Raw genomic sequence first — 13,752 nt, 5'->3', positions numbered from 1 at the left:
TGTAAAAATATGCCACACTTTTACAAAAAAATTGAATGCAATAAAATGAAATATATCATTTACTAGATGTGAAGGTACAATACTCCAATAGCAGAGGATGGTTATGATCCATCAACAAAGATACAATGCCGTGTAACAACAACTGTATCTAGTACTTATGGTATGCCAGGCTCTACTCAAAGATAGATGAATGGACGGATGGATAGATATATAATATCCAAAAGAAATTTTAATAAAAAGAATGATATAGAAAGCCCTGCCTTGCCAAATATTGATATAGATTAAAAAGTAGTCATTTCAAAAGTCCTATTTGAGAACATAAAGCAAAAGACAAATAGGAAGTATTTGAGAAGTGCTATTTGAGAAATACTTGAATTTTCAGAAGTAAAGTGCCACCTAGGCACTAAAAAGGAATACTAAAAAAAAAAAAATTTGTGTATGCACATCCTGGTATTTCTAAATTCAAAGGTTAATTCTGAAAAATACTGAGAACTTCTAGAAGGATAAAACAAGTTTATTAAAAAGGAAAGAGAAACAAATATAAGCTGAATTTGTTGTACAAAATGCTAAGTACTAGAACTTGATGAAGAAATGTGTATAGTGTTCTAAAAAGAATACAGTGAATCTTTAATGCTTTAACAAGCCAAATTATCATTTACACGTGTAGTAAAACTAAGTATTTTTAAAAAATTTCTCAAAGACTCAGAAAATATATTAGCAAATTTATAACTTTTATTTAAAAAATATTAATTATATACACCAGCAAAATAAAACAATTATATGTGTATATCCAATAAGGAGAAAAACCTTAGACATAAAATATACTAGAGAAAAGCAGCAGATAAAACCTAGAACAACATCAAAATAAGAGTGACAGTAGAGTTCTAGAGTTTAATGCAACTGTTCAGAATAGATACTTTTAAAAACAAGAGGCACAAGGAACTTTTAAAATCATATTTTAAAAATTCCATAGCCAAAATGTAAGAATTACAGATATTATCAAAACCTGAGTCTTGGAGCACAGAAGAGGATGAATACAAATGTTTAGAAAAGCTAAAGGTTTTATTTTCTTCATGGATTATATACACTGATGTAATAGAAAAGTATAGGCTCAAAAATGCTTAACAAGATTTAGGGCTATCTTTGAGGGAGGAACAGCAACTGAAAGAACAGCAGGAAGCCTCCTAGGGTACTGATTACATAGTGTGCTCACTTTCTAAAAATTCCTCATGCTATAGACTTTTGATGTGAGCAATTTTCTATAAGTATGTTATATTTCAATTTAAAACTTCTTAAATACGATCTTAGTAACTGGAAACAAGATTAGAAATTCTAAATTGTTGTAGATAAAAGAGAACAAACAAAATTTTGTCAATCAATCAAAAGTGGAGAAAGAATTTAAAGAAACAATAGAAAGATATAATTAGTGAATTAGTGCATTCTCACATTGCTATGAAGAAATACCTGAGACTGTGTAATTTATAAAGGAAAGAGGTTTAGTTGACTCACAGTTTGCATTGCAGAAGAGGCCAGCAATCAAGGCAAAAGGCAAAGGAGAAGCGGGTACCTTCTTCACAGTTCTGCAGGATGGAGTGAGTGCAAGCAGGGGAAATGCCAGACACTTGTAAAACCATCAGATCTTGTGAGACTCACCATGAGAACAGCATGGGGGAACCCACCCCATGATCCAATCACTTCCCACAGGGTCCTTCCCAGGTGCACAGTGTAAGCTGTCAGTGGATCTACCATTCTGAAGTCTGGAGGATGGTGGCCCTCTTCTCACAGCTCCACAAGGAAGTGCTCCAGTGGGGATTTTGTATGGGGGTTCCAACCCCACATTTCCCTTCCACAATGCCTCAGCAGAGGTTTTCCATGAGGGTTCCACCCCTACAGCACACCTCTGCCTGGACATCCAGGTATTTCCATACATCTGAAATCTAGGAGGGGTTCTTGAACCTCAATTCTAGACTTCTGTGCACCTGCAGTCCAAACACAACATGTAAGCCCCCAAGTCTAGAAGCTTGCACCCTCTGAAGCAACAGTCTGAGCAGTATGTTGCCCCCTTTTAGCCACAGCTAGAGCACAGGGCACCAAGTCCCAAGACTGCACAAAGAAGTAAGTCCTTGGGCCCAGCCCATGAAACCATTTATTCCTCCTAGGCCTCTTGGTCTGTGATGGAAGGGGCTTCCTTGAAGACCTCTGACATGGCCTGGAAACATTTTGCCCATTGGCTTGGTGATTAATATTTGGCTCCTTGTTATTTATGCAAATTTCTGCAGCCTGCTTGAATTCCTCCATAGAAAATGGGTTTTTCTTTTTTTACCAAATTGATAGGCTGCAAATTTTCAAAACTTTTATGCTGTGTCACCTCTTGAACATTTTGCTGCTTAGAAATTTTTTCTCCCAGATACCCTAAATCAACTCTCTCAAGTTTAAAGTTCTACAGATCTCTAGGACAGAGGCAAAACCCCACTAGTCTCTTTGCTAAAGTATACCAACAATGACCTCTACTCTGGTTCCCAACAATTTCCTCATCTCCATCTGACACCACCTCCGCATGCTTATAAAACCATCAAGCCTTGTGAGACTCACTCACTATCACAAGAAAAGCATGGGGGAAACTGCCCCCATGATCCAATGACTTCCCACTGGGTCACTCCAACAGCACGTGGGGATTATGGGAACTACAATTGAAGATGAGATTTGGGTGGGGGCACAGCCAAACCATATCAATTGTAAAGTTACAAGATTAAAAAGTAATCATGATAAACGCAAAAGGATTAACATGGCCTTTTACAAAGTAAAAACTCCTCCCCAATTAAGCAAAATTCTTACATCTGCAAAAGCAGAAATCTATAACAATATTGAAAAGTATAATAGTTTGGCTGTATTCAAATAAGAAAATATTTTTCAAGTTTAATTCTTGAAAAAATATTCTGAATATTCACCTGTCTATACTCTCGCTTGTGATGTCAAGACTGGGACTCTACAAATTACATTTTTTTATGCCAGTTGCCTTCACGTTGAACTTCTGCTGATCTGGGGTCCTGAAGGCAGACTACAGGGCTGATAGAGGGAGATTTCACTGGCTCCTTCATTTCACTCCTGTGGATTTTGTATCTTGTTCTTGTTTCCACTCCAGAAGTAGCAGTTGATTAGTTTGCATTTTTTTTTCTGATGTGTGCAAAACAAACTTCATGGCATCCTCAAAATCACTGTCTGCCAACTTTTCCTCCTTAATATCTGGGTCCCAGGTCCATGAGGGCCCATCTCTGAGCTGTTTTCTGCAAGTTGCTTCTCTCTAATACCTTATAATTCTTTTTCCCCCTCAAGCACCTAGTTAACAACCTTATAGTTAGTTAATAAATTTTCATATTAAATTCTTTAAAATACCTGTTACATGTCTACCATCTAACTGTTCCCTGACTGATATCACACATCAACTTCTACTCCTTCCACAAGGTAACCTCTGTCAGGAGTTTGCTCTGAATCCTTCAATACATTTTACCTTGTTTTTAGAACCATGTATACATGAAAATGTGTGGACACACACACACTGTGCAATCTACACAGCCTTGAGTGTATCTTTCTATGGCATGTGGAAGCCTCAAACCTTTCCAGGATTCTTTCTAATTCTTTGGATCTGCTCTTTTACGTGTCTTCCTTTTCTAGGTCTCATGATTTCTCTGCATGCCTCTCTACTCTTCTGTATAGACCCAATGTGAAGTTCAATATTTTTTGGGGTTCCCCTCAAAGACAGGAGTCACACAAAATCACTGATGAGCATTAGACTTACAATTCTATATGGGCATGGGGGCATAGAAGAGGGGTTTACATTGGAAGTTTGTATTAAGTGTGTCTGTCCCCCAATGTTCCTTCCCACTTGTCCCATTATTGGTTCTCACTTTATAATTTTTAGAGTTATATTGTTTAGTGCAAAGAGATTCATGATTATCATATGATATTGGTGGTCATGCCATTTATCAATATTAAATGTATTCCTTTTCAATTTTTTTTGTCTGTTGTTGGCCTGTTTGTCCCATATTCATTCCTTGTCCACCTGTGTTCTGCACTGTATTATGGGGAGGCTTACACGTACACATTGTATTTTTCAGGATTCTGGGCTCCCTTGTCAGCTGGCTTTCAGATGGGTCAGTGTGGGGGCTTGCAAAAGGGATAATAGTGGGAGAAGTGGAAAAGCCAGGGTACTTACTCCCCCTTCCTTTCATCCTCCTGTCTGGGTTGCATCTCCTCACAACTGCCTTCCAACTACAGGCCTAGAGTGATTCCAGTGACCCTGTCACCCCTGGACACCAGAGATGTACTTTATTCTTTTGTCTCTCTAGCTTAGCATCACCTCACCCTTGACTGTTTTTGTCAAGTCAGTTTCTCCATGACTGTAAATAGTTCTCTGCATTAAATTTCCTCTATTAAAAATACTTGCAGTAATTTCTGTTTTCCTACTTAGACCCTAGATAAAACACCATCTCTTGCTTTCTGACATAGTCTGACATTGATTTTGCCTTTTTGGGGTCATAATCTGGCATATCTTCATCTATTCTTTATTTTCAAGTGTTAAGCCTCTTTTGTTTTAGTGATTTTCTTTTGAATACTATGGCATTTGGATTTAAATTTTGCTTAATTGGAGAGGAGTTTTTACTTTGTAAGAGGTCATGTTAATCCTTTTGCATTTATCATGGAGATTATGGGAACTACAATTCAAAATGAGATTTGGGTGGGGGCAGGCCTGGTGGTTCACATTTGTAATCCTAGCACTTTGGGAGAGACCAAGGCAAGTGGATCACTTGAGTCCAGGAGTTGGAGACCAGCCTGGGCAACATGGTAAAACTTTTTCTCCACAAAAGACACAAAAATTAGCCAGACACGGTGGTGTGCACTTGTAGTCCCAGCTACTTGGAGGGCTGAAGTGGGAAGATCACCTGAGCCTGGGAGGTAGAGGCTGCAGTGAGCCACGATTGTGCCACTGCACTCCAGCCTGGGTGAGAGAGTGAGACCCTGTCTCAAAAATAAAAAGAAGAAAAACAATAAAGATTCTTTCATTACTAGTCTCTGCAATGAGAGAAGAAAAAAAGTATAGTTAACTCATACCAACTTTTTCAAATAAGGACAGTGTAATTAAACTTCCTAATTTGTGTCTTTAGCAAAACAAATTCCTATTTGTATTAAAAATTAAGTTTGCATTTCTAACAGAGGGACATGGGAAAAATTAAAATGTAATCTGTGGAAAACTGGCGAAGACATTTGTAGAAGTCTTGCCTTGCCAATCATCCATGAAAATTAATTTCCATGATTCTTCTTTCCTTCCAATTTATTCTCAGCTCAGAAACAGTTGCATTTTTTCATTTTTCATTATATAGCAAAAAAATCCAGTTGTTGACAAACTGGATATTGGTTCTACTCATCATAGGCACAGGATTAAACCTACATATGGTTTAATTTATTTAATTTATTGTCCAAGCCAAGACTTTCTGATTGTAAAAAAGAACCCTATTAATAATAGTCTGCACGTTTCCTTAGTCAAGTTTTCCACTAGTCTTTCCTTAGACCTCAGGTTCTAAGAATTCCAAATTACTGCCAGTCTCTAATATATGCCATGCTGCTCACACCTTCAAGGCTTTGCACATTCAAAGACTTTCGGATAGAATGCCACTGAGTACACTTCAGAAACTTTTCATGTGCTTTTCAAATCCACCTTAGGGGTTAGGCATCTCTTAGGAGAATCCAATGCTAATGCCCTTCTCATGTTGACCATTCTCTTCATTTTTAAAGGATTCAGCCACTGACCATATGCACAGTGCCCTATGACATAGAGCCACTCAAGATAAACATGACCTTTATGCTCTGGGAGCTTAACATCTGTGAAAACTCTGAACCTTGAAAATGCTTCTATTGTAATTATTTCACTGTGTTACAACTACCTGTCCCATCCCCTTACACAGCTGCTAGCCCCTTGAAGACAGGCATTTTAGTTGACTTCTGTATCTGATGGTGTCTGATTCTGTTCTGGAGAATTAGCTATCCATCATTGTACAATCTTAGTAGATGTATAAATTAATTATTGCTGCATAACAAACCATACTAAAACCTTGTGGCTTAAAACATTCATTTAGCTCATGAATCTGCAGGCAGACTGGGAAGTTTTGCTTCTGTGGACTGGCCTGTTGATCTGGGGGTTCATCTATACACCTATAGTCACCTGGAAGGTTGACTGGAGGCTGGTTCACTGTAGTGGGTTAAAAATGTGTCTGAAAATTTTTTCACATTCCTCCCTTCAGAAAGTAGAGCTTATGGTGAGGGAAGTTTTAAAAAGAGAGACAAATAGTACAGCCTAATTCCCCTGCCCTTGATTGTAGGCTAAATTTGGTGACTCGTTTCTAATAAATAGAACATGACAGGCTGGGCACAGTAGATCACACCTGTAATCTCAGCACTTTGAGAGGCCACGGTGGATGGATCACTTGAGGTCAGGAGTTTGAGACCAGCCTGGCCAAATGGAGAAACTGAATCTCTACTAAAAATATAATAATTACATGAGAGTGGGGGGTCACACGTTTGTAGTCCCAGCTACTTGGGAGGCTATGCAGGAGAATCACTGTAACCCGGGAGGCAGAGGTTGCAGTGAGCTGAGATCGTGCCACTGCACTCAAGCCTGGACAACAGAGAAAGACTGTCTCAAAAAAAAAATAGGACATGGCACAGAGGCATTCCCATTTTCAACTTGCTCTCTCAAATTGCTTGGTTTGTGGGAGTGAGCGTTATGCTGTCACCTATACCATTGGTTAAAGTGAGCATCAGGCCAGCCCAAGTTCAAGGATGTGGAAATAAATACCTCCCCTTGAGGGGAAAGGCTGCAAAGTCACATGATAAGGAGCAAGGATTACAAGAGGAAGATATCTGGGGCCACTTTTTAATCCAACTACTAGAGTTGAGTTTGTCAATCAACGTGTTTCCTCGCCTTTGTCCCAAGGGTGGGCTTTCCATCTAAGCAAGGACAGTCAAGTGCTCTCCACCTCAGGAGTCTTGGCTGGAGGACTTCAAGGGGGTAAATGAATGGTTTCATCCTGATGATGAGCAGTTTGAAGAGGTGGGGCATTCCTTCTTGCTGCTACATTTCTGTAGCTGTCCTACTCTCTGTTCTGACTGGTTCTTTAGCTGGTCCTTTCTCTGAATGGCTTTCCAACAAACATCATTCTTTTCTAGTCAAGTAAGCCAGAGTCAGTTTCTGTGGCTTGCCACCAAAGAAGTCTGCATTCTCAGTCACTATCCCTGTGCCTAAGACCTTGGCAGCATGGAGCATGTGTCTGCATAGTTTCCTTAGGAAGTGCTTCTAATAAGCCCCAGTGTCCTTTACAAGAGGTACGAGCCAGAAAATGCCATAAATAAAGCTCTGAGAGATCTTTTGGAACATTACTGGCATTTAAAAAATAGCTTTTAAAACTCTTTAAACTTCCTTAAGGCCAAACTTAATACAAATGCAAAGCAATAGCAATGAATGCAGCAACAACTACCCTGAAATGTTATTTTCCGCAAAGGCTGAATTGTCTAGCAGCATTTCCATGTGGCAGTGCTGCTGGCTGCCATGGTTATCATATGCCAGAGGAAGCCAAAGATTTTGGCAGTTGCACCAAATATTCATATTTAGGCTACAAAGGCAACTGTCTCCTGCCTCCTGCTTTCCACTGACATATGGCAGCTTCAGGCCGCCGTTCTATTTGCTCGTCTATAGCAATTGACTTTTACAATCTCTCTAGGCATGAAATACTTAATGAATTCTGCTTTCCGCTGGTCATGTTCCCTTACTATACTACCTGGTCATGTTTTCTGCTGCACCAATTGGGGATGACAGAAGGTATCAACTCCCTTTTTGGGTATTTAAACTTTGAGCAGTCATCTATATTCCGAAAGAGTGCCCATGAACTTCTGAGAGCTTTGCTTATGCAGACCTGAGCATGTGAATGATGCACAATCAGATTCTCCCAAAGATATTTCCCAGTCTACTTCCCACCTTCTAAAATAAATTCATCCTGGGTCTCTCCACTGTAGTTCTAGCAGTTGTCAATAAGGGATGGGGCTGGGCACCTAACAGTAGAGACAGTGTACCCTAGTGATTAAGGGCGCAGTCTTTTAGCCCCCAAACCATGAATTCCTATCTTCACTCTACTTCTTACTGAGTAACCTTGGACAAATTACTTAACCCTTTTCTCAGCCTCAGTTGCCTCATAGGGAAAACTGTGTCAAAATAGAAGCTGTCTCATAAGGTTCTTCTGATAATTAATGTTATAATACATGTAATCCATTTAGCACAGAGCTTGGAACACAGGAACACTTGAATGGAATTACTACTGCTTTTATCATTATAATTCCTAACACTGCTACCACTAATAATAATTTAACATCCAGCAGCTTGCAGACTGGAACAGCAAGACCAGCAGCAGATGGTCTTGACTAACCACATCTCAGCAGCAGATGAATGCTGGTCCACCTGGGATTAGCATCAGTCCCCAGGGGCAGCCACCTGAGACGGTAGGGCTGGAGCTCAGAGTCTAAGGTCAACACCAGACACTGTCAGCATTTCACCTCCCTACTCTATCCAGTTTGCGCCAAGAGCGTCAGAAGCAGAGCCAGAGCTCAGAAGAAAGGTGAGAACCCATCTAAGTTTCAGAGCTGGGCTTCAATCTCAGCAGAGAACTGAAATAGATGTCTGGGCTGTGGCTGAGGACGGATGTCCACCGAACACCCAGAGCTCTGTTCACACTGTGGTGGCTTAGGCAGTGGAAACTCTCCAGACCCATTCCATCAGCAGAAAGGAGCAAGCTTCTGCAGTGCTGCCAAGACAGGCTCTCCATCAGACTGAAGGCAGTGCCTTAATATGACCTGGTCCTTGTATGTAGGGATAATATCATCTCACTCTCTGAGCTGAAGGAAGAAATATACTTGACAAGAAAAGGGAAGAACATAGAGCCCACAGTGATGGCACATTTGACACAATCACTGAGTGCTCCAGGAAAGAGCAGGGCTGATTACCTAAAACAGGAGGCAGTAATGGGCATGGCAGATACCTGAGGCTTCAGGGCTAACCTGTCCCCTCTCTAAAAGACCCCAGCACTGTTGCAGGCTGCCAGCTACAGAGACATTCTCAATAGATCCTCTAGGACCTTGCTGCTCACAGTGGTTCTCAGAGGGTGTCAGAACTTGCATATTTAACAAGCTTCCATGGGGTTCCAAGGCACACTTCAGTTTAAGAAGTTCTGTTAGGATGCCCTTTCCATTGAATGAATTTAACCAGTTCACCAGCCCTGGTTTGAAAATAGACTAAAGTTGAGGGATGCTGAAGGCAGGAAGCATATCCCTCATTTCAGAAGCAAGGACAGACTCTATTAGTGATGTCTTTTGGTTCATGAGAACATTATGAAGTAGCCAGTATTAAGACTGTCCCAGCTAAGCAGAGATGAGGAGTTGGAAGGAGTGTAAACCAGTGAAGAAATCTGGAATGAGGCAGAAATTTGGAGCATGATCACTACTTGACCTTGACTCTTACAATTTATTTTGTCATTATTTCCTTCATTGTTTGCTCATCATCATTGTTAGTTTCACTGCATCATCAACTGTGCTAAATACCAAGGAAAGGTGACTTTCTCTAGGTCAGAATTATAGGCGGTAGCTGCTGGAGTTCCCTGGGAACCAAGAACAGGTGGCCAGAGCAGATACAGAATCAAGAAACAAGAGGAGAAAACTGAAGGTCTGGGGAAGCACTCAGGACCATCCCTCTCTTACCTGTAGATTTTCTTTCTTAAAAACTGTCTGTGTGCTTTTGTGTGGGCAGGAATTTCATGAAGGTGGGTGTTCACTCAGTGGTTCCTGAAAGATTTGGTGTCTGTAGATTCGTCTGGTAACCCTCTGAAAGGGATGAGCCTTCTCCCCTTCTTGCCTCATCCCCCAAATATAAAGACCCAAACAGCCTCAAAGCTTGGCATGAAATTTCAAGAGTTTATGGAGCCCCTGTGATTTCATGGTCCTCAGGTTAAGAAATCACACTTGGTATCTTTCACTTTCATTTCTTCTTTGGAACTATAGCTTTAAACCTTGACCCCGTCATTGTTTCTAAATAAACAAAGGTTACCAGCTTGCTTTCCATTGGTTCAGAGTAATGAAAACTAACTCACCTTTTAGACAGTAAGTGTTGAGAGCCTTGGTCCTCATTCTGGATGTGTGTTAGAATGACCTGGAAAGCCCAGGCACCTGTATTTTTAAAGCTCCTCTTGTTATTCTAAAATCTAGCCTGGTAAAGAACCACTGTTCCCAGGTGCTTTTGCCCTGAGCTGGATCTGGGCTAAGCAATCAGCATCTTCCCCTGTTCATGCCTCTCAGAGCCTCCTCTGCATGAGAAGCTGGTGTGTGCCCAAGTCTGGGAAATGTGAGATGCTGAAGAAGCAGCACTTCATTTTTCATTCAGGCACAATCCTGCTTACGTCCTAATCATAAAACCCATAAAATACTAATAAAAGCCAAGTTTAACCAATACCTGTCAATAAGTTATGACTATTTGCCTCCGCTCCTCCCCACCATGTACAAAGGTCATTCACAAGCAGGGTGGGGAAAGCCTCTGACCTCTCCCGCAATGCCTTTTCCTGCTTGTGCTTGTGAAGCTGCAGGTGAGTCACTTGGTGTTTAGTAATCAGATGCCCACCCATAAGTCCACTTCTGATCTTTATGCGCACATCACTTCCACAGGCATTTCAAGAGGAAATGGGTTTTTACAGTCAACCTTGAAGTATAAGTTACTTCTTTGAAAATCACCGAGCAATACATTTAAAGCTCATGGATATTGGATATTGGCAACAAAGGTGAAAAACCATTTAATTGGCAGTCTTAAAGCTCAACTTGGAAAACAATTCATGACTTCTTATCGCTTCTTTATCAAAAACTCTCTTAGCTTTTTTTCAAGGACAGAATGAATGCTTGCCACATCTTGGTAAGTGGTTAATATCTGGCTTCTCTTCTAGAATATTCAAATCAGCCACTGCTTGGGTACAGAACCTATCAGGATATGATGCTTTGGGGAAAAAAAAAAGTGTTTCAGCAATGAGATTTTCCTTCAGTGAAATGTTAGTCCTTACACTACAACCCACTGTGTCCAATTTTAAAGAACGTCTGGTTCAGATTCAAAGTTATGATAGTCAATCAATCTTCTTTATTAACAATAATTTAAATGACTCTCCTACCCCAGCCTAAATTCAATGACTAAATGAGAAGGATTATTTTTATCTTGCTAGTAAGAGCAATGGAATATTGGACCTAATACAACTGATATGTCTTCATTTTTTCCCTAAGTAATCCATAATTCTGTGGCTTGAGACGAGAACTCAAGGCTTGTTTTTTTAACTTAAAGTTCAGGGGTACATGCGCTTTTTGAATGTGGGTCTTATACCTCAGCACTTGGTGGACTACATCTGTTAGAAGACAGGGCTTGGACATAAAGTTTCCTAAGGTTCTAGTAGACCACAGGTTAATGGGGAAAAAAAGGCATTAAAATAATATGGTATTAAAATGATAAATCCATTCATAACTTCTAAATTTTAGCTTCCCTGTATCCTCTGAACTGTTTGCCTTTACAAGTGAACAGTATCAGACTCAACAGATGCATGTTGTTATATAGGTAAATTTGCATCATGGGGGTTTGTTGTACAGACTGTTTTTGTCACCTAGGTATTAAGCCTACTCACTAGTTGTTTTTCCTGATCCTCTCCCTCCTCTCATTCTCCACCGTTCCATAGGCCCTGGTGTATGTTGTTCTCCTCCATGTGTCCATGTGTTCTTATCATTTCACTCCCACTTATAAGGAACAATATGCAGTATTTGGTTTTTGGTTCCTGCTTTAGTTTGCTAAGAATAATGGCCTCCAACTCCATCCAATGTCCTGCAAAGGACATGATCTTGTTCTTTTTATGGCTACATAGCATTACATGACATATATACACCACATTTCTTTATCCAGAGTACCACTGATGGGCATGTAGATTGATTCCATGTGTCTGCTATTGTGAGTAGTGCTGCAATGAACATACATGTGCATGTCTTTATAAAAGAATGATTTAAATTTCTTTGGGTATATACCCAGTAATGGGATTGCTGGGTTAAATGGTATTTCCATTTTTAGGTCTTTGAAGAGCCACACTGTCTTCCACAATGGTTGGACTAATTTACACTCCCACCAACAGTGTATAAGTGTTCCTTTTTCTATGCAACCTTAACAGTATCTGTTACATTTTGACTTTTTAGTACTAGCCATTCTAACTGTGTGAGATGGTATCTCCTTGTGGTTTTCATTGCACTTCTCCAGTGATGAGTAATGTTGAGTTTTTTTTTTTTCATGTATGTGTTCTTTTGAAAAACGTCTGTTCATGTCCTTTGTTCATTTTTTAAATGGGGTTATTTGTTTCAGACTTGTAAAATTATTTATCTTCCCTATAGATGCTGGATATTCGACCTTTGTCAGATGTATAGTTAGCAAAAATTTCCTCCTATTTTGTACATGTCTGTTCACTCTGTTGATAGTTTTTTGCCATGCAGAACCTCTTCAGTTTAATTAGATCCCATTTGTCAATATGCTTTTGTTCCAATTGCTTTTGAAACCAAGGTTTTCAGTCAGAGTCTCATATGTCTTTGAAAAGCAGTGTCCTGGCATGTTCAGTTTCATGAGAGAAATGAGACACCTGGTTCTGAGTGAATGCCTGGTTGATTACCTGGTATCCTTATTACATATCTTTATGGAAGACAGCCTAGCTGAGAACATCCTTAAAATTCCCACAAACCCAGTAACTCAAAATCCTGAAATTCTTCACAGGGTGCAAATGATATCTGAAGATCCCTTTAAATGTTGTGATTACAAAATGTGCTTTTAATGCAAGCTAATAAAATATATTTCTTCTCTCCATCTCAATGAGAACATTTTTTCTTATGCACAGAAAGAAGGAAGGCAGCCAGAAATGACAACAGAAATATACATGAACTATACATCCAAGGACATATATGTTTTTACTTAATACTTAATTTATGACCAGCCCAACTTTGAGAAAAACTGAGGCTTGAAGAATTCAAGTGGCTTATCCCAAGTCACACCATCAGAAGTGGTAGAGCCATTGGGCCGGGCGCAGTGGCTCACGCCTATAATCCTAGCACTTTGGGAGGCCGAGGTGGGTGGATCACAAGGTCAAGAGATCGAGACCATACTGGTCAACATGGTGAAACCCCATCTGTACTAAAAATACAAAAAAATTAGCTGTGCATGGTGGCGCACGCCTGTAGTCCCAACTACTCGGGAGGCTGAGGCAGGAAAATTGCTTGAACCCAGGAGGCGGAGGTTGCGGTGAGCCGAGATCGCACCGTTGCACTCCAGCCTGGGTAACAACAGCAAAACTCCATCTCAAATAAAAAAGAAAAAGAAGTGGTAGAGCCACAACTCCAAATCAGACTTATCAGACTCAAAGTCCACCTCAGCCACCATCACCTTATCATCAACAACAAAGGCCTCAATTTATTGAGCACTTTCTGTTGACCAGGCATCTTCCATGTAATATTCCACTTACCATGACAGGCCCACAATAAAGAAATCATTAACATCTGAAGCCTAGAGAGTTAGTCCCTTCCTCAATTTTATCTATCAAGTGCTAGAAATAAGGCTTGTATCTAGGAACAAAAGCCCCTGCTCTTTTTACTGTCCCTGGGACTTTC

Source organism: Aotus nancymaae, unplaced genomic scaffold, assembly GCF_030222135.1.
Source record: "Aotus nancymaae isolate 86718 unplaced genomic scaffold, 86718_ANA_hifiasm-v0.15.2.pri h1tg000014l, whole genome shotgun sequence".
NCBI lineage: Eukaryota > Metazoa > Chordata > Mammalia > Primates > Aotidae > Aotus > Aotus nancymaae.
The sequence above is the reverse complement of the archived record's forward strand: the minus strand, read 5'-3'. Positions refer to the sequence as shown.